Below are 26,034 nucleotides of genomic sequence, written 5' to 3' on the forward strand. Positions count from 1 at the left end.
GCATGAATATCGCTGACTTTTCAGCGATATTCATGCATTTCGGCCGTTTTTTATCGCATTTGCGATAAACCTTGTTAATAGCAAGGTTTATCTGCGATAAAAATCGCCGATGTGCGGCGATAATTTTTGTCTCTAAACAAGTTAGAGACAAAAATTATCGCTAGTTGTTGGTAATATGCCCCCTAGTGTGCTCAGCACAAAAACTTGCTGCTCCCAACTAGCCCCCGTACAGCCCCATGTACATCAAGGGCTTAATGTATTCGAACTTTGCAATTTGAAGGATCCATTGGGCAGAATGGAGTTGCAACAATAAAAAATAATGGTCAAAACAAGCCACCTGCTCCAGCAAGTACCATTTTCTTGGTTCTCCTGCTTTAACTCAGAATATTCTCAATTCATAGACTGGAATGTTGTGATATCAGAATAGACTTTCTACCTCGGGTATCACATTGATTAAATGCCCTATCCTCTCGATATAGAAGCTCAGCTTTAACTTGAGTCAAGAACTCAAACAGAGGGTATTTAAGGACCATTGTAGCCCCCTTTAGCGTTCCATTATGCTATATTCGAACACTGGAAGATTAGACCCTCATGTAGAGAATCGAAATATCAGCTGTTTGTAAATAGTAGGATAAACCCTGTGCCTTGAAACTTCTAATGGTTCGAGCCCCGACTGCCACCATTTTGGATTTCCACCGTGCTGCGACGCCTAGGAAAAGACCTAGGTGGGCTGGCGCCAGACCGTAAATTGTGGAAGTTCACGGTGTGGTGACAGGCCAGGTGAATACCCATAGACTGTTCTTCTTGGTTATGCAAGAGTCTGGGGCATTGCCCGACTGGTTTTCCAGCCATGGCCTCTTTTTACGTAAAACTTACACAGTTAAGACCTTACTGTGATAGCCTTTTAGCCTGCCGCAAGAGGCAATGGCGACCAGGAACGGTCCCCTTTCCTCTGTTTGTCCCTAGCCTTCAACTTTAGTCTATCATGCTGAATTAAAGTTTAGTTCTCTAACCAAAGACTGCAGCGGCAGGTTTTAATTATCTATCACTGATCTGCTGAGAGCTTAGCCAGGTGACAGAAAAAATGCTGTTGTGATATCTTCCTGTAACCCTTGGACAGCTTAGCATAGAGTTATAAAACTTTTTGTTCGCGATATGTTATGAAGAATCAAGATTGAAGTAGAAATTGTAAGTGGTCCGAAGGTGTTGCAGATAAGTTCTGATCCAAAAAGGAAGGTCACAGGCAGAGTTTTTTTTTTAAACAACTGTCTACTGTTGACAGCTGTTCCTTTCTTCATTTAAGGATATGCTGGAAGACAGAAGTGTACACTGAAAAGTTCAATTCCGGGTTTTGATGAATATTAGGTACCAAACGTTTCCGGCAAGTATTCACTTCCCAGTGTAAAAAGTATTTTGCACAAAAAAACATGAACTATATTTTGGATACTTCTGTTGTTCCGAGAGGCTAAACGTCTAGTAGCTTTAAAAACCCGCATAAATTCAAGCTGGGTGGTAGGACAAGTTGTTGTTCATGTCAACGCTTTCCTAGATAACCAGGAATTCAGGGCGCTACTGAAAGCGATAGGTTCCGTTATCTCCTGTAGTTGCTGAAAGCAGGTTTTCACAAAGTTTGGACCATCGCCGAAGGCCATCCTCAGCTTAGAGTCTTATATGTGAACTGGGGAACAGTTCGTTATTTTGGGGTAACCGATCAAAGATGTTGACCTACATTTGATCTGTGGGGCAACTGTTCAAAATGTCAAGGTAGCTGTAATGCTACAACTTTTGTTTCCACACTTGCAAGCTTAGCAGGTCGCTTCACATATGCTAGCGATCAGTGTCACTCTTTTGGCTGATTGACTGTTCCTAATCTAGACCAAATATTCCCATTAAAAATCATCTCTATGATATTGTGGAAACCACAGTTTTTTGAAGAATTTTCCAGCTTTCCCTCTGGTACAGCGTTGGGTCAGGAAGAGTCAGGTTGAATTTAATTGGTTGCTGATTTAAAATATGCAAATTTTAAAGCAGTGTCACCAGGATCTATTAAGTATGTTTTAATGTAAATGAATGCATATGCGTGTGTATCAGTAGAATGTTATTTCGTGGAGTAACAGATATGTTTATATTTATATGTTTTTATTTCAGTTGATGATGCCGAACCGTGTCTTACTGTAAGTAAGGAGGGTTTCCCCCCTTTCTGTCTGTGTGAGCGATAAACAATTTTATTAACACTATACTTTCAGGGATCGTTTCTATAGTTTTTAACTGAGGAAATGTGATTGAAAGTGTTTGGTCTTCGCTAACCACGATGAAGAATTGAAGTGTTCTCTTCTGAGCGTGAAGTGAGTGAACAGTGTTGCATTTATGTAGCTGCTCTTTGCTGTTGATGATCGTTCTTATTCCTTTCAAGAGGATTGGAGAAAGAGTACACAATCTGAGTGGTTAGCTACTTTATAGGGTGTAAGGAAGTCTACCCGTTCTTAATTTCTTGCTTAGTTTGTTATTTTTATAGTGTGCACTTTGGTTTATTTTTATTTAGCTGTTGAGTTCATGAATACTTAGTAGAAGCTGTTGAGCTTTTTTGGACTTGTGGTTTTTGCAAGAGCTTATCTTTGAAAAGCACTTCTCACCGTCAGTTGGTATTTTGGTATGTTATTTATAAAAAAAGGTTTGTTTTTTAGAACGTGGGGAGTGAAAAGTACTTTTTAAATGGACTGTGCGTATGAGCTATTTGTAGAGCCTAGGCTGCTGCAAGGCAACTACTGCTACTCAACGATTTAACACTCTTTCAATTCGACTGTTTAAAGGAACCTCCTAATGCTAGTTAAGCCTTTTAGACTAAGAGGAAGCGTAACACCCTGGTCACAGGTTATACAACTTACAAGGCTGCGGTGGATCTTAGACTGCTGAGGATAAAAAACTCCTCCTTTGGTATTTGCTAAAGTTTTCACAGGAATTTGTGGAGTGCAAAGCAGAAGTAAAGGACTGTGTATGTTTACTTATCATTATGAAATCTAGTGTGCTCAGCACAAAAACTTGCAGCTCCCAACTAGCCCCCGTACAGCCCCTAGTACATCAAGGGCTTAATGTATTCGAACTTTGGAATTTGAAGGATCCATTGGGGAGAATGGAGTTGCAACAATAAAAAATAATGGTCAAAACGAGCCACCTGCTCCAGCAAGTACCATTTTCTTGGTTCTCCTGCTTTAACTCAGAATATTCTTAATTCATAGACTGGAATGTTGAGATATCAGAATAGACTTTCTACCTCGGGTATCACATTGATTAAATGCCCTATCTTCTCGATATAGAAGCTCAGCTTTAACTTGAGTCAAGAACTCAAACAGAGGGTATTTAAGGACCATTGTAGCCCCCTTTAGCGTTCCATTATGCTATATTCGAACACTGGAAGATTAGACCCTCATGTAGAGAATCGAAATATCAGCCGTTTGTAAATAGTAGGATAAACCCTGTGCCTTGAAACTTCTAATGGTTCGAGCCCCGACTGCCACCATTTTGGATTTCCACCGTGCTGTGACGCCTAGGAAAAGACCTAGGTGGGCTGGCGCCAGACCGTAAATTGTGGAAGTTCACGGTGTGGTGACAGGCCAGGTGAATACCCATAGACTGTTCTTCTTGGTTATGCAAGAGTCTGGGGCATTGCCCGACTGGTTTTCCAGCCATGGCCTCTTTTTACGTAAAACTTACACAGTTAAGACCTTACTGTGATAGCCTTTTAGCCTGCCGCAAGAGGCAATGGCGACCAGGAACGGTCCCCTTTCCTCTGTTTGTCCCTAGCCTTCAACTTTAGTCTATCATGCTGAATTAAAGTTTAGTTCTCTAACCAAAGACTGCAGCGGCAGGTTTTGATTATCTATCACTGATCTGCTGAGAGCTTAGCCAGGTGACAGAAAAAATGCTGTTGTGATATCTTCCTGTAACCCTTGGACAGCTTAGCATAGAGTTATAACATTTTTTGTTCGCGATATGTTATGAAGAATCAAGATTGAAGTAGAAATTGTAAGTGGTCCGAAGGTGTTGCAGATAAGTTCTGATCTAAAAAGGAAGGTCACAGGCAGAGTTTTATTTTTAAACAACTGTCTACTGTTGACAGCTGTTCCTTTCTTCATTTAAGGATATGCTGGAAGACAGAAGTGTACACTGAAAAGTTCAATTCCGGGTTCTGATGAATATTAGGTACCAAACGTTTCCGGCAAGTATTCACTTCCCAGTGTAAAAAGTATTTTGCACAAAAAAACATAAACTATATTTTGGATACTTCTGTAGTTCCGAGAGGCTAAACGTCTAGTAGCTTTAAAAACCTGCATAAATTCAAGCTGGGTGGTAGGACAAGTTGTTGTTCATGTGAACGCTTTCCTAGATAACCAGGAATTCAGGGCGCTACTGAAAGCGATAGGTTCCGTTATCTCCTGTAGTTGCTGAAAGCAGGTTTTCACAAAGTATGGACCATCGCCGAAGGCCATCCTCAGCTTAGAGTCTTATATGTGAACTGGGGAACAGTTCGTTTTTTTGGGGTAACCGATCAAAGATGTTGACCTACATTTGATCTGTGGGGCAACTGTTCAAAATGTCAAGGTAGCTGTAATGCTACAACTTTTGTTTCCACACTTGCAAGCTTAGCAGGTCGCTTCACATATGCTAGCGATCAGTGTCACTCTTTTGGCTGATTGACTGTTCCTAATCTAGACCAAATATTCCCATTAAAAATCATCTCTATGATATTGTGGAAACCACAGTTTTTTGAAGAATTTTCCAGCTTTCCCTCTGGTACACCGTTGGGTCAGGAAGAGTCAGGTTGAATTTAATTGGTTGCTGATTTAAAATATGCAAATTTTAAAGCAGTGTCACCAGGATCTATTAAGTATGTTTTAATGTAAATAAATGCATATGCGTGTGTATCGGTAGAATATTATTTCGTGGAGTAACAGATATGTTTATATTTATATGTTTTTATTTCAGTTGATGATGCCGAACCGTGTCTTACTGTAAGTAAGGAGGGTTTCCCCCCTTTCTGTCTGTGTGAGCGATAAACAGTTTTATTAAGACTATACTTTCAGGGATCGTTTCTATAGTGTTTAACTGAGGAAATGTGATTGAAAGTGTTTGGTCTTCGCTAACCACGATGAAGAATTGAAGTGTTCTCTTCTGAGCGTGAAGTGAGTGAACAGTGTTGCATTTATGTAGCTGCTGTTTGCTGTTGATGATCGTTCTTATTCCTTTCAAGAGGAATGGAGAAAGAGTACACAATCTGAGTGGTTAGCTACTTTATAGGGTGTAAGGAAGTCTACCCGTTCTTAATTTCTTGCTTAGTTTGTTATTTTTATAGTGTGCACTTTGGTTTATTTTTATTTAGCTGTTGAGTTCATGAATACTTAGTAGAAGCTGTTGAGCTTTTTTGGACTTGTGGTTTTTGCAAGAGCTTATCTTTGAAAAGCACTTCTCACCGACAGTTGGTATTTTGGTATGTTATTTATAAAAAAAGGTTTGTTTTTTAGAACGTGGGGAGTGAAAAGTACTTTTTAAATGGACTGTGCGTATGAGCTATTTGTAGAGCCTAGGCTGCTGCAAGGCAACTACTGCTACTCAACGATTTAACACTCTTTCAATTCGACTGTTTAAAGGAACCTCCTAATGCTAGTTAAGCCTTTTAGACTAAGAGGAAGCGTAACACCCTGGTCACAGGTTATACAACTTACAAGGCTGCGGTGGATCTTAGACTGCTGAGGATAAAAAACTCCTCCTTTGGTATTTGCTAAAGTTTTCACAGGAATTTGTGGAGTGGAAAGCAGAAGTAAAGGACTGTGTATGTTTACTTATCATTATGAAATCTACTGTGCTCAGCACAAAAACTTGCAGCTCCCAACTAGCCCCCGTACAGCCCTTAGTACATCAAGGGCTTAATGTATTCGAACTTTGGAATTTGAAGGATCCATTGGGGAGAATGGAGTTGCAACAATAAAAAATAATGGTCAAAACAAGCCACCTGCTCCAGCAAGTACCATTTTCTTGGTTCTCCTGCTTTAACTCAGAATATTCTTAATTCATAAACTGGAATGTTGTGATATCAGAATAGACTTTCTACCTCGGGTATCACATTGATTAAATGCCCTATCCTCTCGATATAGAAGCTCAGCTTTAACTTGAGTCAAGAACTCAAACAGAGGGTATTTAAGGACCATTGTAGCCCCCTTTAGCGTTCCATTATGCTATATTCGAACACTGGAAGATTAGACCCTCATGTAGAGAATCGAAATATCAGCCGTTTGTAAATAGTAGGATAAACCCTGTGCCTTGAAACTTCTAATGGTTCGAGCCCCGACTGCCACCATTTTGGATTTCCACCGTGCTGCGACGCCTAGGAAAAGACCTAGGTGGGCTGGCGCCAGACCGTAAATTGTGGAAGTTCACGGTGTGGTGACAGGCCAGGTGAATACCCATAGACTGTTCTTCTTGGTTATGCAAGAGTCTGGGGCATTGCCCGACTGGTTTTCCAGCCATGGCCTCTTTTTACGTAAAACTTACACAGTTAAGACCTTATTGTGATAGCCTTTTAGCCTGCCGCAAGAGGCAATGGTGACCAGGAACGGTCCCCTTTCCTCTGTTTGTCCCTAGCCTTCAACTTTAGTCTATCATGCTGAATTAAAGTTTAGTTCGCTAACTAAAGACTGCAGCAGCAGGTTTTAATTATCTATCACTGATATGCTGAGAGCTTAGCCAGGTGACAGAAAAAATGCTGTTGTGATATCTTCCTGTAACCCTTGGACAGCTTAGCATAGAGTTATAAAACTTTTTGTCGCGATATGTTATGAAGAATCAAGATTGAAGTAGAAATTGTAAGTGGTCCGAAGGTGTTGCAGATAAGTTCTGATCTAAAAAGGAAGGTCACAGGCAGAGTTTTTTTTTTAAACAACTGTCTACTGTTGACAGCTGTTCCTTTCTTCATTTAAGGATATGCTGGAAGACAGAAGTGTACACTGAAAAGTTCAATTCCGGGTTCTGATGAATATTAGGTACCAAACGTTTCCGGCAAGTATTCACTTCCCAGTGTAAAAAGTATTTTGCACAAAAAACATAAACTATAGTTTGGATACTTCTGTAGTTCCGAGAGGCTAAACGTCTAGTAGCTTTAAAAACCCGCATACATTCAAGCTGGGTGGTAGGACAAGTTGTTGTTCATGTGAACGCTTTCCTAGATAACCAGGAATTCAGGGCGCTACTGAAAGCGATAGGTTCTGTTATCTCCTGTAGTTGCTGAAAGCAGGTTTTCACAAAGTTTGGACCATCGCCGAAGGCCATCCTCAGCTTAGAGTCTTATATGTGAACTGGGGAACAGTTCGTTTTTTTGGGGTAACCGATCAAAGATGTTGACCTACATTTGATCTGTGGGGCAACTGTTCAAAATGTCAAGGTAGCTGTAATGCTACAACTTTTGTTTCCACACTTGCAAGCTTAGCAGGTCGCTTCACATATACTAGCGATCAGTGTCACTCTTTTGGCTGATTGACTGTTCCTAATCTAGACCAAATATTCCCATTAAAAATCATCTCTATGATATTGTGGAAACCACAGTTTTTTGAAGAATTTTCCAGCTTTCCCTCTGGTACAGCGTTGGGTCAGGAAGAGTCAGGTTGAATTTAATTGGTTGCTGATTTAAAATATGCAAATTTTAAAGCAGTGTCACCAGGATCTATTAAGTATGTTTTAATGTAAATAAATGCATATGCGTGTGTATCGGTAGAATGTTATTTCGTGGAGTAACAGATATGTTTATATTTATATGTTTTTATTTCAGTTGATGATGCCGAACCGTGTCTTACTGTAAGTAAGGAGGGTTTCCCCCCTTTCTGTCTGTGTGAGCGAAAAACAGTTTTATTAAGACTATACTTTCAGGGATCATTTCTATAGTTTTTAACTGAGGAAATGTGATTGAAAGTGTTTGGTCTTCACTAACCACGATGAAGAATTGAAGTGTTCTCTTCTGAGCGTGAAGTGAGTGAACAGTGTTGCATTTATGTAACTGCTGTTTGCTATTGATGATAATTCTTATTCCTTTCAAGAGGATTGGAGAAAGAGTACACAATCTGAGTGGTTAGCTACTTTGTCGGGTGTAAGGAAGTCTATCCGTTCTTAATTTCTTGCTTAGTTTGTTATTTTTATAGTGTGCACTTTGGTTTATTTTTATTTAGCTGTTGAGTTCATGAATACTTAGTAGAAGCTGTTGAGCTTTTTTGGACTTGTTGTTTTTGCAAGAGCTTATCTTTGAAAAGCACTTCTCACCGTCAGTTGGTATTTTGGTATGTTATTTATAAAAAAAGGTTTGTCTTTTAGAAAGTGGGGAGTGAAGAGTACTTTTTAAACGGACTGTGCGTATGAGCTATTTGTAGAGCCTAGGCTGCTGCAAGGCAACTACTGCTACTCAACGATTTAACACTCTTTCAATTCGACTGTTTAAAGAAACCTCCTAATGCTAGTTAAGCCTTTTAGACTAAGAGGAAGCGTATCACCCTGGCCACAGGTTATACAACTTACAAGGCTGCGGTGGATCTTAGACTGCTGAGGATAAAAAACTCCTCCTTTGGTATTTGCTAAAGTTTTCACAGGAATTTGTGGAGTGCAAAGCAGAAGTAAAGGACTGTGTATGTTTACTTATCATTATGAAATCTAGTGTGCTCAGCACAAAAACTTGCAGCTCCCAACTAGCCCCCGTACAGCCCCTAGTACATCAAGGGCTTAATGTATTCGAACTTTGGAATTTGAAGGATCCATTGGGGAGAATGGAGTTGCAACAATAAAAAATAATGGTCAAAACGAGCCACCTGCTCCAGCAAGTACCATTTTCTTGGTTCTCCTGCTTTAACTCAGAATATTCTTAATTCATAGACTGGAATGTTGTGATATCAGAATAGACTTTCTACCTCGGGTATCACATTGATTAAATGCCCTATCCTCTCGATATAGAAGCTCAGCTTTAACTTGAGTCAAGAACTCAAACAGAGGGTATTTAAGGACCATTGTAGCCCCCTTTAGCGTTCCATTATGCTATATTCGAACACTGGAAGATTAGACCCTCATGTAGAGAATCGAAATATCAGCCGTTTGTAAATAGTAGGATAAACCCTGTGCCTTGAAACTTCTAATGGTTCGAGCCCCGACTGCCACCATTTTGGATTTCCACCCTGCTGCGACGCCTAGGAAAAGACCTAGGTGGGTTGGCGCCAGACCGTAAATTGTGGAAGTTCACGGTGTGGTGACAGGCCAGGTGAATACCCATAGACTGTTCTTCTTGGTTATGCAAGAGTCTGGGGCATTGCCCGACTGGTTTTCCAGCCATGGCCTCTTTTTACGTAAAACGTACACAGTTAAGACCTTACTGTGATAGCCTTTTAGCCTGCCGCAAGAGGCAATGGCGACCAGGAACGGTCCCCTTTCCTCTGTTTGTCCCTAGCCTTCAACTTTAGTCTATCATGCTGAATTAAAGTTTAGTTCTCTAACCAAAGACTGCAGCGGCAGGTTTTAATTATCTATCACTGATCTGCTGAGAGCTTAGCCAGGTGACAGAAAAAATGTTGTTGTGATATCTTCCTGTAACCCTTGGACAGCTTAGCATAGAGTTATAAAACTTTTTGTTCGCGATATGTTATGAAGAATCAAGATTGAAGTAGAAATTGTAAGTGGTCCGAAGGTGTTGCAGATAAGTTCTGATCTAAAAAGGAAGGTCACAGGCAGAGTTTTTTTTTTAAACAACTGTCTACTGTTGACAGTTGTTCCTTTCTTCATTTAAGGATATGCTGGAAGACAGAAGTGTACACTGAAAAGTTCAATTCCGGGTTCTGATGAATATTAGGTACCAAACGTTTCCGGCAAGTATTCACTTCCCAGTGTAAAAAGTATTTTGCACAAAAAAACAAACTATATTTTGGATACTTCTGTAGTTCCGAGAGGCTAAACGTCTAGTAGCTTTAAAAACCCGCATAAATTCAAGCTGGGTGGTAGGACAAGTTGTTTTTCATGTGAACGCTTTCCTAGATAACCAGGAATTCAGGGCGCTACTGAAAGCGATAGGTTCCGTTATCTCCTGTAGTTGCTGAAAGCAGGTTTTCACAAAGTTTGGACCATCGCCGAAGGCCATCCTCAGCTTAGAGTCTTATATGTGAACTGGGGAACAGTTCGTTTTTTTGGGGTAACCGATCAAAGATGTTGACCTACATTTGATCTGTGGGGCAACTGTTCAAAATGTCAAGGTAGCTGTAATGCTACAACTTTTGTTTCCACACTTGCAAGCTTAGCAGAACGCTTCACATATGCTAGCGATCAGTGTCACTCTTTTGGCTGATTGACTGTTCCTAATCTAGACCAAATATTCTCATTAAAAATCATCTCTATGATATTGTGGAAACCACAGTTTTTTGAAGAATTTTCCAGCTTTCCCTCTGGTACAGCGTTGGGTCAGGAAGAGTCAGGTTGAATTTAATTGGTTGCTGATTTAAAATATGCAAATTTTAAAGCAGTGTCACCAGGATCTATTAAGTATGTTTTAATGTAAATAAATGCATATGCGTGTGTATCGGTAGAATGTTATTTCGTGGAGTAACAGATATGTGTATATTTATATGTTTTTATTTCAGTTGATGATGCCGAACCGTGTCTTACTGTAAGTAAGGAGGGTTTCCCCCCTTTCTGTCTGTGTGAGCGATAAACAGTTTTATTAAGACTATACTTTCAGGGATCATTTCTATAGTTTTTAACTGAGGAAATGTGATTGAAAGTGTTTGGTCTTCGCTAACCACGATGAAGAATTGAAGTGTTCTCTTCTGAGCGTGAAGTGAGTGAACAGTGTTGCATTTATGTAGCTGCTGTTTGCTATTGATGATCTTTCTTATTCCTTTCAAGAGGATTGGAGAAAGAGTACTCAATCTGAGTGGTTAGCTACTTTATAGGGTGTAAGGAAGTCTATCCGTTCTTAATTTCTTGCTTAGTTTGTTATTTTTATAGTGTGCACTTTGGTTTATTTTTATTTAGCTGTTGAGTTCATGAATACTTAGTAGAAGCTGTTGAGCTTTTTTGGACTTGTGGTTTTTGCAAGAGCTTATCTTTGAAAAGCACTTCTCACCGTCAGTTGGTATTTTGGTATGTTATTTATAAAAAAAGGTTTGTTTTTTAGAAAGTGGGGAGTGAAGAGTACTTTTTAAACGGACTGTGCGTATGAGCTATTTGTAGAGCCTAGGCTGCTGCAAGGCAACTACTGCTACTCAACGATTTAACACTCTTTCAATTCGACTGTTTAAAGAAACCTCCTAATGCTAGTTAAGCCTTTTAGACTAAGAGGAAGCGTATCACCCTGGCCACAGGTTATACAACTTACAAGGCTGCGGTGGATCTTAGACTGCTGAGGATAAAAAACTCCTCCTTTGGTATTTGCTAAAGTTTTCACAGGATTTTGTGGAGTGCAAAGCAGAAGTAAAGGACTGTGTATGTTTACTTATCATTATGAAATCTAGTGTGCTCAGCACAAAAACCTGCAGCTCCCAACTAGCCCCCTAACAGCCCCTACTACATCAAGGGCTTAATGTATTCGAACTTTGGAATTTGAAGGATCCATTGGGGAGAATGGAGTTGCAACAATAAAAAATAATGGTCAAAACGAGCCACCTGCTCCAGCAAGTACCATTTTCTTGGTTCTCCTGCTTTAACTCAGAATATTCTTAATTCATAGACTGTAATGTTGTGATATCAGAATAGACTTTCTACCTCGGGTATCACATTGATTAAATGCCCTATCCTGTCGATATAGAAGCTCAGCTTTAACTTGAGTCAAGAACTCAAACAGAGGGTATTTAAGGACCATTGTAGCCCCCTTTAGCGTTCCATTATGCTATATTCGAACACTGGAAGATTAGACCCTCATGTAGAGAATCGAAATATCAGCCGTTTGTAAATAGTAGGATAAACCTGTGCCTTGAAACTTCTAATGGTTCGAGCCCCGACTGCCACCATTTTGGATTTCCACCCTGCTGCGACGCCTAGGAAAAGACCTAGGTGGGCTGGCGCCAGACCGTAAATTGTGGAAGTTCACGGTGTGGTGACAGGCCAGGTGAATACCCATAGACTGTTCTTCTTGGTTATGCAAGAGTCTGGGGCATTGCCTGACTGGTTTTCCAGCCATGGCCTCTTTTTACGTAAAACGTACACAGTTAAGACCTTACTGTGATAGCCTTTTAGCCTGCCGCAAGAGGCAATGGCGACCAGGAACGGTCCCCTTTCCTCTGTTTGTCCCTAGCCTTCAACTTTAGTCTATCATGCTGAATTAAAGTTTAGTTCTCTAACCAAAGACTGCAGCGGCAGGTTTTAATTATCTATCACTGATCTGCTGAGAGCTTAGCCAGGTGACAGAAAAAATGTTGTTGTGATATCTTCCTGTAACCCTTGGACAGCTTAGCATAGAGTTATAAAACTTTTTGTTCGCGATATGTTATGAAGAATCAAGATTGAAGTAGAAATTGTAAGTGGTCCGAAGGTGTTGCAGATAAGTTCTGATCTAAAAAGGAAGGTCACAGGCAGAGTTTTTTTTTTTAAACAACTGTCTACTGTTGACAGTTGTTCCTTTCTTCATTTAAGGATATGCTGGAAGACAGAAGTGTACACTGAAAAGTTCAATTCCGGGTTCTGATGAATATTAGGTACCAAACGTTTCCGGCAAGTATTCACTTCCCAGTGTAAAAAGTATTTTGCACAAAAAAAAAACTATATTTTGGATACTTCTGTAGTTCCGAGAGGCTAAACGTCTAGTAGCTTTAAAAACCCGCATAAATTCAAGCTGGGTGGTAGGACAAGTTGTTTTTCATGTGAACGCTTTCCTAGATAACCAGGAATTCAGGGCGCTACTGAAAGCGATAGGTTCCGTTATCTCCTGTAGTTGCTGAAAGCAGGTTTTCACAAAGTTTGGACCATCGCCGAAGGCCATCCTCAGCTTAGAGTCTTATATGTGAACTGGGGAACAGTTCGTTTTTTTGGGGTAACCGATCAAAGATGCTGACCTACATTTGATCTGTGGGGCAACTGTTCAAAATGTCAAGGTAGCTGTAATGCTACAACTTTTGTTTCCACACTTGCAAGCTTAGCAGAACGCTTCACATATGCTAGCGATCAGTGTCACTCTTTTGGCTGATTGACTGTTCCTAATCTAGACCAAATATTCTCATTAAAAATCATCTCTATGATATTGTGGAAACCACAGTTTTTTGAAGAATTTTCCAGCTTTCCCTCTGGTACAGCGTTGGGTCAGGAAGAGTCAGGTTGAATTTAATTGGTTGCTGATTTAAAATATGCAAATTTTAAAGCAGTGTCACCAGGATCTATTAAGTATGTTTTAATGTAAATAAATGCATATGCGTGTGTATCGGTAGAATGTTATTTCGTGGAGTAACAGATATGTGTATATTTATATGTTTTTATTTCAGTTGATGATGCCGAACCGTGTCTTACTGTAAGTAAGGAGGGTTTCCCCCCTTTCTGTCTGTGTGAGCGATAAACAGTTTTATTAAGACTATACTTTCAGGGATCATTTCTATAGTTTTTAACTGAGGAAATGTGATTGAAAGTGTTTGGTCTTCGCTAACCACGATGAAGAATTGAAGTGTTCTCTTCTGAGCGTGAAGTGAGTGAACAGTGTTGCATTTATGTAGCTGCTGTTTGCTATTGATGATCTTTCTTATTCCTTTCAAGAGGATTGGAGAAAGAGTACACAATCTGAGTTGTTAGCTACTTTATAGGGTGTAAGGAAGTCTATCCGTTCTTAATTTCTTGCTTAGTTTGTTATTTTTATAGTGTGCACTTTGGTTTATTTTTATTTAGCTGTTGAGTTCATGAATACTTAGTAGAAGCTGTTGAGCTTTTTTGGACTTGTGGTTTTTGCAAGAGCTTATCTTTGAAAAGCACTTCTCACCGTCAGTTGGTATTTTGGTATGTTATTTATAAAAAAAGGTTTGTTTTTTAGAAAGTGGGGAGTGAAGAGTACTTTTTAAACGGACTGTGCGTATGAGCTATTTGTAGAGCCTAGGCTGCTGCAAGGCAACTACTGCTACTCAACGATTTAACACTCTTTCAATTCGACTGTTTAAAGAAACCTCCTAATGCTAGTTAAGCCTTTTAGACTAAGAGGAAGCGTATCACCCTGGCCACAGGTTATACAACTTACAAGGCTGCGGTGGATCTTAGACTGCTGAGGATAAAAAACTCCTCCTTTGGTATTTGCTAAAGTTTTCACAGGAATTTGTGGAGTGCAAAGCAGAAGTAAAGGACTGTGTATGTTTACTTATCATTATGAAATCTAGTGTGCTCAGCACAAAAACTTGCAGCTCCCAACTAGCCCCCTAACAGCCCCTACTACATCAAGGGCTTAATGTATTCGAACTTTGGAATTTGAAGGATCCATTGGGGAGAATGGAGTTGCAACAATAAAAAATAATGGTCAAAACGAGCCACCTGCTCCAGCAAGTACCATTTTCTTGGTTCTCCTGCTTTAACTCAGAATATTCTTAATTCATAGACTGTAATGTTGTGATATCAGAATAGACTTTCTACCTCGGGTATCACATTGATTAAATGCCCTATCCTGTCGATATAGAAGCTCAGCTTTAACTTGAGTCAAGAACTCAAACAGAGGGTATTTAAGGACCATTGTAGCCCCCTTTAGCGTTCCATTATGCTATATTCGAACACTGGAAGATTAGACCCTCATGTAGAGAATCGAAATATCAGCCGTTTGTAAATAGTAGGATAAACCCTGTGCCTTGAAACTTCTAATGGTTCGAGCCCCGACTGCCACCATTTTGGATTTCCACCGTGCTGCGACGCCTAGGAAAAGACCTAGGTGGGCTGGCGCCAGACCGTAAATTGTGGAAGTTCACGGTGTGGTGACAGGCCAGGTGAATACCCATAGACTGTTCTTCTTGGTTATGCAAGAGTCTGGGGCATTGCCCGACTGGTTTTCCAGCCATGGCCTCTTTTTACGTAAAACTTACACAGTTAAGACCTTACTGTGATAGCCTTTTAGCCTGCCGCAAGAGGCAATGGCGACCAGGAACGGTCCCCTTTCCTCTGTTTGTCCCTAGCCTTCAACTTTAGTCTATCATGCTGAATTAAAGTTTAGTTCTCTAACTAAAGACTGCAGCGGCAGGTTTTAATTATCTATCACTGATCTGCTGAGAGCTTAGCCAGGTGACAGAAAAAATGCTGTTGTGATATCTTCCTGTAACCCTTGGACAGCTTAGCATAGAGTTATAAAACTTTTTGTTCGCGATATGTTATGAAGAATCAAGATTGAAGTAGAAATTGTAAGTGGTCCGAAGGTGTTGCAGATAAGTTCTGATCTAAAAAGGAAGGTCACAGGCAGAGTTTTTTTTTTAAACAACTGTCTACTGTTGACAGCTGTTCCTTTCTTCATTTAAGGATATGCTGGAAGACAGAAGTTTACACTGAAAAGTTCAATTCCGGGTTCTGATGAATATTAGGTACCAAACGTTTCCGGCAAGTATTCACTTCCCAGTGTAAAAAGTATTTTGCACAAAAAAACATAAACTATATTTTGGATACTTCTGTAGTTCCGAGAGGCTAAACGTCTAGTAGCTTTAAAAACCCGCATAAATTCAAGCTGGGTGGTAGGACAAGTTGTTGTTCATGTGAACGCTTTCCTAGATAACCAGGAATTCAGGGCGCTACTGAAAGCGATAGGTTCCGTTATCTCCTGTAGTTGCTGAAAGCAGGTTTTCACAAAGTTTGGACCATCGCCGAAGGCCATCCTCAGCTTAGAGTCTTATATGTGAACTGGGGAACAGTTCGTTTTTTTGGGGTAACCGATCAAAGATGTTGACCTACATTTGATCTGTGGGGCAACTGTTCAAAATGTCAAGGTAGCTGTAATGCTACAACTTTTGTTTCCACACTTGCAAGCTTAGCAGGTCGCTTCACATATGCTAGCGATCAGTGTCACTCTTTTGGCTGATTGACTGTTCCTAATCTAGACCAAATATTCCCATTAAAAATCATCTCTATGATATTGTGGAAACCACAGTTTTTTGAAGAATTTTCCAGCTTTCCCTCTGGTACAGCGTTGGGTCAGGAAGAGTCAGGTTGAATTTAATTGGTTGCTGATTTAAAATATGCAAATTTTAAAGCAGTGTCACCAGGATCTATTAAGTATGTTTTAATGTAAATAAATGCATATGCGTGTGTATCGGTAGAATGTTATTTCGTGGAGTAACAGATATGTTTATATTTATATGTTTTTATTTCAGTTGATGATGCCGAACCGTGTCTTACTGTAAGTAAGGAGGGTTTCCCCCCTTTCTGTCTGTGTGAGCGATAAACAGTTTTATTAAGACTATATTTTCAGGGATCATTTCTATAGTTTTTAACTGAGGAAATGTGATTGAAAGTGTTTGGTCTTTGCTAACCACGATGAAGAATTGAAGTGTTCTCTTCTGAGCGTGAAGTGAGTGAACAGTGTTGCATTTATGTAGCTGCTGTTTGCTATTGATGATCGTTCTTATTCCTTTCAAGAGGATTGGAGAAAGAGTACACAATCTGAGTGGTTAGCTACTTTATAGGGTGTAAGGAAGTCTACCCGTTCTTAATTTCTTGCTTAGTTTGTTATTTTTATAGTGTGCACTTTGGTTTATTTTTATTTAGCTGTTGAGTTCATGAATACTTAGTAGAAGCTGTTGAGCTTTTTTGGACTTGTGGTTTTTGCAAGAGCTTATCTTTGAAAAGCACTTCTCACCGTCAGTTGGTATTTTGGTATGTTATTTATAAAAAAAGGTTTGTTTTTTAGAACGTGGGGAGTGAAGAGTACTTTTTAAATGGACTGTGCGTATGAGCTATTTGTAGAGCCTAGGCTGCTGCAAGGCAACTACTGCTACTCAACAATTTAACACTCTTTCAATTCGACTGTTTAAAGGAACCTCCTAATGCTAGTTAAGCTTTTTAGACTAAGAGGAAGCGTAACACCCTGGTCACAGGTTATACAACTTACAAGGCTGCGGTGGATCTTAGACTGCTGAGGATAAAAAACTCCTCCTTTGGTATTTGCTAAAGTTTTCACAGGAATTTGTGGAGTGCAAAGCAGAAGTAAAGGACTGTGTATGTTTACTTATCATTATGAAATCTGGTGTGCTCAGCACAAAAACTTGCAGCTCCCAACTAGCCCCCGTACAGCCCCTACTACATCAAGGGCTTAATGTATTCGAACTTTGGAATTTGAAGGATCCATTGGGGAGAATGGAGTTGCAACAATAAAAAATAATGGTCAAAACGAGCCACCTGCTCCAGCAAGTACCATTTTCTTGGTTCTCCTGCTTTAACTCAGAATATTCTTAATTCATAGACTGGAATGTTGTGATATCAGAATAGACTTTCTACCTCGGGTATCACATTGATTAAATGCCCTATCCTCTCGATATAGAAGCTCAGCTTTAACTTGAGTCAAGAACTCAAACAGAGGGTATTTAAGGACCATTGTAGCCCCCTTTAGCGTTCCATTATGCTATATTCGAACACTGGAAGATTAGACCCTCATGTAGAGAATCGAAATATCAGCCGTTTGTAAATAGTAGGATAAACCCTGTGCCTTGAAACTTCTAATGGTTCGAGCCCCGACTGCCACCATTTTGGATTTCCACCCTGCTGCGACGCCTAGGAAAAGACCTAGGTGGGCTGGCGCCAGACCGTAAATTGTGGAAGTTCACGGTGTGGTGACAGGCCAGGTGAATACCCATAGACTGTTCTTCTTGGTTATGCAAGAGTCTGGGGCATTGCCCGACTGGTTTTCCAGCCATGGCCTCTTTTTACGTAAAACTTACACAGTTAAGACCTTACTGTGATAGCCTTTTAGCCTGCCGCAAGAGGCAATGGCGACCAGGAACGGTCCCCTTTCCTCTGTTTGTCCCTAGCCTTCAACTTTAGTCTATCATGCTGAATTAAAGTTTAGTTCTCTAACCAAAGACTGCAGCGGCAGGTTTTAATTATCTATCACTGATCTGCTGAGAGCTTAGCCAGGTGACAGAAAAAATGTTGTTGTGATATCTTCCTGTAACCCTTGGACAGCTTAGCATAGAGTTATAAAACTTTTTGTTCGCGATATGTTATGAAGAATCAAGATTGAAGTAGAAATTGTAAGTGGTCCGAAGGTGTTGCAGATAAGTTCTGATCTAAAAAGGAAGGTCACAGGCAGAGTTTTTTTTTTTAAACAACTGTCTACTGTTGACAGTTGTTCCTTTCTTCATTTAAGGATATGCTGGAAGACAGAAGTGTACACTGAAAAGTTCAATTCCGGGTTCTGATGAATATTAGGTACCAAACGTTTCCGGCAAGTATTCACTTCCCAGTGTAAAAAGTATTTTGCACAAAAAAACAAACTATATTTTGGATACTTCTGTAGTTCCGAGAGGCTAAACGTCTAGTAGCTTTAAAAACCCGCATAAATTCAAGCTGGGTGGTAGGACAAGTTGTTGTTCATGTGAACGCTTTCCTAGATAACCAGGAATTCAGGGCGCTACTGAAAGCGATAGGTTCCGTTATCTCCTGTAGTTGCTGAAAGCAGGTTTTCACAAAGTTTGGACCATCGCCGAAGGCCATCCTCAGCTTAGAGTCTTATATGTGAACTGGGGAACAGTTCGTTTTTTTGGGGTAACCGATCAAAGATGTTGACCTACATTTGATCTGTGGGGCAACTGTTCAAAATGTCAAGGTAGCTGTAATGCTACAACTTTTGTTTCCACACTTGCAAGCTTAGCAGGTCGCTTCACATATGCTAGCGATCAGTGTCACTCTTTTGGCTGATTGACTGTTCCTAATCTAGACCAAATATTCCCATTAAAAATCATCTCTATGATATTGTGGAAACCACAGTTTTTTGAAGAATTTTCCAGCTTTCCCTCTGGTACAGCGTTGGGTCAGGAAGAGTCAGGTTGAATTTAATTGGTTGCTGATTTAAAATATGCAAATTTTAAAGCAGTGTCACCAGGATCTATTAAGTATGTTTTAATGTAAATAAATGCATATGCGTGTGTATCGGTAGAATGTTATTTCGTGGAGTAACAGATATGTGTATATTTATATGTTTTTATTTCAGTTGATGATGCCGAACCGTGTCTTACTGTAAGTAAGGAGGGTTTCCCCCCTTTCTGTCTGTGTGAGCGATAAACAGTTTTATTAAGACTATACTTTAAGACTATACTTTCAGGGATCATTTCTATAGTTTTTAACTGAGGAAATGTGATTGAAAGTGTTTGGTCTTCGCTAACCACGATGAAGAATTGAAGTGTTCTCTTCTGAGCTTGAAGTGAGTGAACAGTGTTGCATTTATGTAACTGCTGTTTGCTATTGATGATCGTTCTTATTCCTTTCAAGAGGATTGGAGAAAGAGTACACAATCTGAGTGGTTAGCTACTTTATAGGGTGTAAGGAAGTCTATCCGTTCTTAATTTCTTGCTTAGTTTGTTATTTTTATAGTGTGCACTTTGGTTTAATTTTATTTAGCTGTTGAGTTCATGAATACTTAGTAGAAGCTGTTGAGCTTTTTTGGACTTGTTGTTTTTGCAAGAGCTTATCTTTGAAAAGCACTTCTCACCGTCAGTTGGTATTTTGGTATGTTATTTATAAAAAAAGGTTTGTCTTTTAGAAAGTGGGGAGTGAAGAGTACTTTTTAAACGGACTGTGCGTATGAGCTATTTGTAGAGCCTAGGCTGCTGCAAGGCAACTACTGCTACTCAACGATTTAACACTCTTTCAATTCGACTGTTTAAAGAAACCTCCTAATGCTAGTTAAGCCTTTTAGACTAAGAGGAAGCGTATCACCCTGGCCACAGGTTATACAACTTACAAGGCTGCGGTGGATCTTAGACTGCTGAGGATAAAAAACTCCTCCTTTGGTATTTGCTAAAGTTTTCACAGGAATTTGTGGAGTGCAAAGCAGAAGTAAAGGACTGTGTATGTTTACTTATCATTATGAAATCTAGTGTGCTCAGCACAAAAACTTGCAGCTCCCAACTAGCCCCCGTACAGCCCCTACTACATCAAGGGCTTAATGTATTCGAACTTTGGAATTTGAAGGATCCATTGGGGAGAATGGAGTTGCAACAATAAAAAATAATGGTCAAAACGAGCCACCTGCTCCAGCAAGTACCATTTTCTTGGTTCTCCTGCTTTAACTCAGAATATTCTTAATTCATAGACTGGAATGTTGTGATATCAGAATAGACTTTCTACCTCGGGTATCACATTGATTAAATGCCCTATCCTCTCGATATAGAAGCTCAGCTTTAACTTGAGTCAAGAACTCAAACAGAGGGTATTTAAGGACCATTGTAGCCCCCTTTAGCGTTCCATTATGCTATATTCGAACACTGGAAGATTAGACCCTCATGTAGAGAATCGAAATATCAGCCGTTTGTAAATAGTAGGATAAACCCTGTGCCTTGAAACTTCTAATGGTTCGAGCCCCGACTGCCACCATTTTGGATTTCCACCGTGCTGCGACGCCTAGGAAAAGACCTAGGTGGGCTGGCGCCAGACCGTAAATTGTGGAAGTTCACGGTGTGGTGACAGGCCAGGTGAATACCCATAGACTGTTCTTCTTGGTTATGCAAGAGTCTGGGGCATTGCCCGACTGGTTTTCCAGCCATGGCCTCTTTTTACGTAAAACTTACACAGTTAAGACCTTACTGTGATATCCTTTTAGCCTGCCGCAAGAGGCAATGGCGACCAGGAACGGTCCCCTTTCCTCTGTTTGTCCCTAGCCTTCAACTTTAGTCTATCATGTTGAATTAAAGTTTAGTTCTCTAACTAAAGACTGCAGCGGCAGGTTTTAATTATCTATCACTGATCTGCTGAGAGCTTAGCCAGGTGACAGAAAAAATGCTGTTGTGATATCTTCCTGTAACCCTTGGACAGCTTAGCATAGAGTTATAAAACTTTTTGTTCGCGATATGTTATGAAGAATCAAGATTGAAGTAGAAATTGTAAGTGGTCCGAAGGTGTTGCAGATAAGTTCTGATCTAAAAAGGAAGGTCACAGGCAGAGTTTTTTTTTTAAACAACTGTCTACTGTTGACAGCTGTTCCTTTCTTCATTTAAGGATATGCTGGAAGACAGAAGTGTACACTGAAAAGTTCAATTCCGGGTTCTGATGAATATTAGGTACCAAACGTTTCCGGCAAGTATTCACTTCCCAGTGTAAAAAGTATTTTGCACAAAAAAACATAAACTATATTTTGGATACTTCTGTAGTTCCGAGAGGCTAAACGTCTAGTAGCTTTAAAAACCCGCATAAATTCAAGCTGGGTGGTAGGACAAGTTGTTGTTCATGTGAACGCTTTCCTAGATAACCAGGAATTCAGGGCGCTACTGAAAGCGATAGGTTCCGTTATCTCCTGTAGTTGCTGAAAGCAGGTTTTCACAAAGTTTGGACCATCGCCGAAGGCCATCCTCAGCTTAGAGTCTTATATGTGAACTGGGGAACAGTTCGTTTTTTTGGGGTAACCGATCAAAGATGTTGACCTACATTTGATCTGTGGGGCAACTGTTCAAAATGTCAAGGTAGCTGTAATGCTACAACTTTTGTTTCCACACTTGCAAGCTTAGCAGGTCGCTTCACATATGCTAGCGATCAGTGTCACTCTTTTGGCTGATTGACTGTTCCTAATCTAGACCAAATATTCCCATTAAAAATCATCTCTATGATATTGTGGAAACCACAGTTTTTTTAAGAATTTTCCAGCTTTCCCTCTGGTACAGCGTTGGGTCAGGAAGAGTCAGGTTGAATTTAATTGGTTGCTGATTTAAAATATGCAAATTTTATAGCAGTGTCACCAGGATCTATTAAGTATGTTTTAATGTAAATAAATGCATATGCGTGTGTATCGGTAGAATGTTATTTCGTGGAGTAACAGATATGTGTATATTTATATGTTTTTATTTCAGTTGATGATGCCGAACCGTGTCTTACTGTAAGTAAGGAGGGTTTCCCCCCTTTCTGTCTGTGTGAGCGATAAACAGTTTTATTAAGACTATACTTTCAGGGATCATTTCTATAGTTTTTAACTGAGGAAATGTGATTGAAAGTGTTTGGTCTTCGCTAACCACGATGAAGAATTGAAGTGTTCTCTTCTGAGCGTGAAGTGAGTGAACAGTGTTGCATTTATGTAGCTGCTGTTTGCTATTGATGATCTTTCTTATTCCTTTCAAGAGGATTGGAGAAAGAGTACACAATCTGAGTGGTTAGCTACTTTATAGGGTGTAAGGAAGTCTATCCGTTCTTAATTTCTTGCTTAGTTTGTTATTTTTATAGTGTGCACTTTGGTTTATTTTTATTTAGCTGTTGAGTTCATGAATACTTAGTAGAAGCTGTTGAGCTTTTTTGGACTTGTGGTTTTTGCAAGAGCTTATCTTTGAAAAGCACTTCTCACCGTCAGTTGGTATTTTGGTATGTTATTTATAAAAAAAGGTTTGTTTTTTAGAAAGTGGGGAGTGAAGAGTACTTTTTAAACGGACTGTGCGTATGAGCTATTTGTAGAGCCTAGGCTGCTGCAAGGCAACTACTGCTACTCAACGACTTGACACTCTTTCAATTCGACTGTTTAAAGAAACCTCCTAATGCTAGTTAAGCCTTTTAGACTAAGAGGAAGCGTATCACCCTGGCCACAGGTTATACAACTTACAAGGCTGCGGTGGATCTTAGACTGCTGAGGATAAAAAACTCCTCCTTTGGTATTTGCTAAAGTTTTCACAGGAATTTGTGGAGTGCAAAGCAGAAGTAAAGGACTGTGTATGTTTACTTATCATTATGAAATCTAGTGTGCTCAGCACAAAAACTTGCAGCTCCCAACTAGCCCCCTAACAGCCCCTACTACATCAAGGGCTTAATGTATTCGAACTTTGGAATTTGAAGGATCCATTGGGGAGAATGGAGTTGCAACAATAAAAAATAATGGTCAAAACGAGCCACCTGCTCCAGCAAGTACCATTTTCTTGGTTCTCCTGCTTTAACTCAGAATATTCTTAATTCATAGACTGTAATGTTGTGATATCAGAATAGACTTTCTACCTCGGGTATCACATTGATTAAATGCCCTATCCTGTCGATATAGAAGCTCAGCTTTAACTTGAGTCAAGAACTCAAACAGAGGGTATTTAAGGACCATTGTAGCCCCCTTTAGCGTTCCATTATGCTATATTCGAACACTGGAAGATTAGACCCTCATGTAGAGAATCGAAATATCAGCCGTTTGTAAATAGTAGGATAAACCTGTGCCTTGAAACTTCTAATGGTTCGAGCCCCGACTGCCACCATTTTGGATTTCCACCCTGCTGCGACGCCTAGGAAAAGACCTAGGTGGGCTGGCGCCAGACCGTAAATTGTGGAAGTTCACGGTGTGGTGACAGGCCAGGTGAATACCCATAGACTGTTCTTCTTGGTTATGCAAGAGTCTGGGGCATTGCCCGACTGGTTTTCCAGCCATGGCCTCTTTTTACGTAAAACGTACACAGTTAAGACCTTACTGTGATAGCCTTTTAGCCTGCCGCAAGAGGCAATGGCGACCAGGAACGGTCCCCTTTCCTCTGTTTGTCCCTAGCCTTCAACTTTAGTCTATCATGCTGAATTAAAGTTTAGTTCTCTAACCAAAGACTGCAGCGGCAGGTTTTAATTATCTATCACTGATCTGCTGAGAGCTTAGCCAGGTGACAGAAAAAATGTTGTTGTGATATCTTCCTGTAACCCTTGGACAGCTTAGCATAGAGTTATAAAACTTTTTGTTCGCGATATGTTATGAAGAATCAAGATTGAAGTAGAAATTGTAAGTGGTCCGAAGGTGTTGCAGATAAGTTCTGATCTAAAAAGGAAGGTCACAGGCAGAGTTTTTTTTTTAAACAACTGTCTACTGTTGACAGTTGTTCCTTTCTTCATTTAAGGATATGCTGGAAGACAGAAGTGTACACTGAAAAGTTCAATTCCGGGTTCTGATGAATATTAGGTACCAAACGTTTCCGGCAAGTATTCACTTCCCAGTGTAAAAAGTATTTTGCACAAAAAAAAAACTATATTTTGGATACTTCTGTAGTTCCGAGAGGCTAAACGTCTAGTAGCTTTAAAAACCCGCATAAATTCAAGCTGGGTGGTAGGACAAGTTGTTTTTCATGTGAACGCTTTCCTAGGTAACCAGGAATTCAGGGCGCTACTGAAAGCGATAGGTTCCGTTATCTCCTGTAGTTGCTGAAAGCAGGTTTTCACAAAGTTTGGACCATCGCCGAAGGCCATCCTCAGCTTAGAGTCTTATATGTGAACTGGGGAACAGTTCGTTTTTTTGGGGTAACCGATCAAAGATGTTGACCTACATTTGATCTGTGGGGCAACTGTTCAAAATGTCAAGGTAGCTGTAATGCTACAACTTTTGTTTCCACACTTGCAAGCTTAGCAGAACGCTTCACATATGCTAGCGATCAGTGTCACTCTTTTGGCTGATTGACTGTTCCTAATCTAGACCAAATATTCTCATTAAAAATCATCTCTATGATATTGTGGAAACCACAGTTTTTTGAAGAATTTTCCAGCTTTCCCTCTGGTACAGCGTTGGGTCAGGAAGAGTCAGGTTGAATTTAATTGGTTGCTGATTTAAAATATGCAAATTTTAAAGCAGTGTCACCAGGATCTATTAAGTATGTTTTAATGTAAATAAATGCATATGCGTGTGTATCGGTAGAATGTTATTTCGTGGAGTAACAGATATGTGTATATTTATATGTTTTTATTTCAGTTGATGATGCCGAACCGTGTCTTACTGTAAGTAAGGAGGGTTTCCCCCCTTTCTGTCTGTGTGAGCGATAAACAGTTTTATTAAGACTATACTTTCAGGGATCATTTCTATAGTTTTTAACTGAGGAAATGTGATTGAAAGTGTTTGGTCTTCGCTAACCACGATGAAGAATTGAAGTGTTCTCTTCTGAGCGTGAAGTGAGTGAACAGTGTTGCATTTATGTAGCTGCTGTTTGCTATTGATGATCTTTCTTATTCCTTTCAAGAGGATTGGAGAAAGAGTACACAATCTGAGTGGTTAGCTACTTTATAGGGTGTAAGGAAGTCTATCCGTTCTTAATTTCTTGCTTAGTTTGTTATTTTTATAGTGTGCACTTTGGTTTATTTTTATTTAGCTGTTGAGTTCATGAATACTTAGTAGAAGCTGTTGAGCTTTTTTGGACTTGTGGTTTTTGCAAGAGCTTATCTTTGAAAAGCACTTCTCACCGTCAGTTGGTATTTTGGTATGTTATTTATAAAAAAAGGTTTGTTTTTTAGAAAGTGGGGAGTGAAGAGTACTTTTTAAACGGACTGTGCGTATGAGCTATTTGTAGAGCCTAGGCTGCTGCAAGGCAACTACTGCTACTCAACGATTTAACACTCTTTCAATTCGACTGTTTAAAGAAACCTCCTAATGCTAGTTAAGCCTTTTAGACTAAGAGGAAGCGTATCACCCTGGCCACAGGTTATACAACTTACAAGGCTGCGGTGGATCTTAGACTGCTGAGGATAAAAAACTCCTCCTTTGGTATTTGCTAAAGTTTTCACAGGAATTTGTGGAGTGCAAAGCAGAAGTAAAGGACTGTGTATGTTTACTTATCATTATGAAATCTAGTGTGCTCAGCACAAAAACTTGCAGCTCCCAACTAGCCCCCTAACAGCCCCTACTACATCAAGGGCTTAATGTATTCGAACTTTGGAATTTGAAGGATCCATTGGGGAGAATGGAGTTGCAACAATAAAAAATAATGGTCAAAACGAGCCACCTGCTCCAGCAAGTACCATTTTCTTGGTTCTCCTGCTTTAACTCAGAATATTCTTAATTCATAGACTGTAATGTTGTGATATCAGAATAGACTTTCTACCTCGGGTATCACATTGATTAAATGCCCTATCCTGTCGATATAGAAGCTCAGCTTTAACTTGAGTCAAGAACTCAAACAGAGG

At 39.9% G+C, this 26,034-nt stretch overlaps 9 non-coding genes across 9 annotated transcripts; all 9 read left to right on the forward strand.

The window, feature by feature from the left end:
- Nucleotides 1-2,230: 2,230 nt before the first annotated feature.
- LOC147730106 (small nucleolar RNA U3) lies at nt 2,231-2,446 on the forward strand. The gene has a single exon (XR_015308785.1). It is a non-coding gene; the product is annotated as a small nucleolar RNA U3 (small nucleolar RNA).
- Nucleotides 2,447-5,065: 2,619 nt separating this feature from the next.
- Nucleotides 5,066-5,281, forward strand: LOC147730107 (small nucleolar RNA U3). Its single transcript, XR_015309095.1, has one exon. It is a non-coding gene; the product is annotated as a small nucleolar RNA U3 (small nucleolar RNA).
- A 2,617-nt stretch (nt 5,282-7,898) lies between these two features.
- LOC147730108 (small nucleolar RNA U3) lies at nt 7,899-8,114 on the forward strand. Its single transcript, XR_015308780.1, has one exon. It is a non-coding gene; the product is annotated as a small nucleolar RNA U3 (small nucleolar RNA).
- A 2,617-nt stretch (nt 8,115-10,731) lies between these two features.
- On the forward strand, nt 10,732-10,947 carry LOC147730109 (small nucleolar RNA U3). The gene has a single exon (XR_015308779.1). It is a non-coding gene; the product is annotated as a small nucleolar RNA U3 (small nucleolar RNA).
- A 2,616-nt stretch (nt 10,948-13,563) lies between these two features.
- On the forward strand, nt 13,564-13,779 carry LOC147730110 (small nucleolar RNA U3). Its single transcript, XR_015308782.1, has one exon. It is a non-coding gene; the product is annotated as a small nucleolar RNA U3 (small nucleolar RNA).
- A 2,619-nt stretch (nt 13,780-16,398) lies between these two features.
- Nucleotides 16,399-16,614, forward strand: LOC147730111 (small nucleolar RNA U3). The gene has a single exon (XR_015308758.1). It is a non-coding gene; the product is annotated as a small nucleolar RNA U3 (small nucleolar RNA).
- A 2,631-nt stretch (nt 16,615-19,245) lies between these two features.
- On the forward strand, nt 19,246-19,461 carry LOC147730112 (small nucleolar RNA U3). The gene has a single exon (XR_015309122.1). It is a non-coding gene; the product is annotated as a small nucleolar RNA U3 (small nucleolar RNA).
- Nucleotides 19,462-22,080: 2,619 nt separating this feature from the next.
- LOC147730113 (small nucleolar RNA U3) lies at nt 22,081-22,296 on the forward strand. The gene has a single exon (XR_015309156.1). It is a non-coding gene; the product is annotated as a small nucleolar RNA U3 (small nucleolar RNA).
- A 2,615-nt stretch (nt 22,297-24,911) lies between these two features.
- LOC147730114 (small nucleolar RNA U3) lies at nt 24,912-25,127 on the forward strand. The gene has a single exon (XR_015309157.1). It is a non-coding gene; the product is annotated as a small nucleolar RNA U3 (small nucleolar RNA).
- The last annotated feature ends 907 nt before the right edge of the window (nt 25,128-26,034 follow it).

This window comes from Lissotriton vulgaris, chromosome 2_1 (genome assembly GCF_964263255.1).
Source record: "Lissotriton vulgaris chromosome 2_1, aLisVul1.2, whole genome shotgun sequence".
In the NCBI taxonomy this organism is placed as follows: Eukaryota; Metazoa; Chordata; class Amphibia; order Caudata; family Salamandridae; genus Lissotriton; species Lissotriton vulgaris.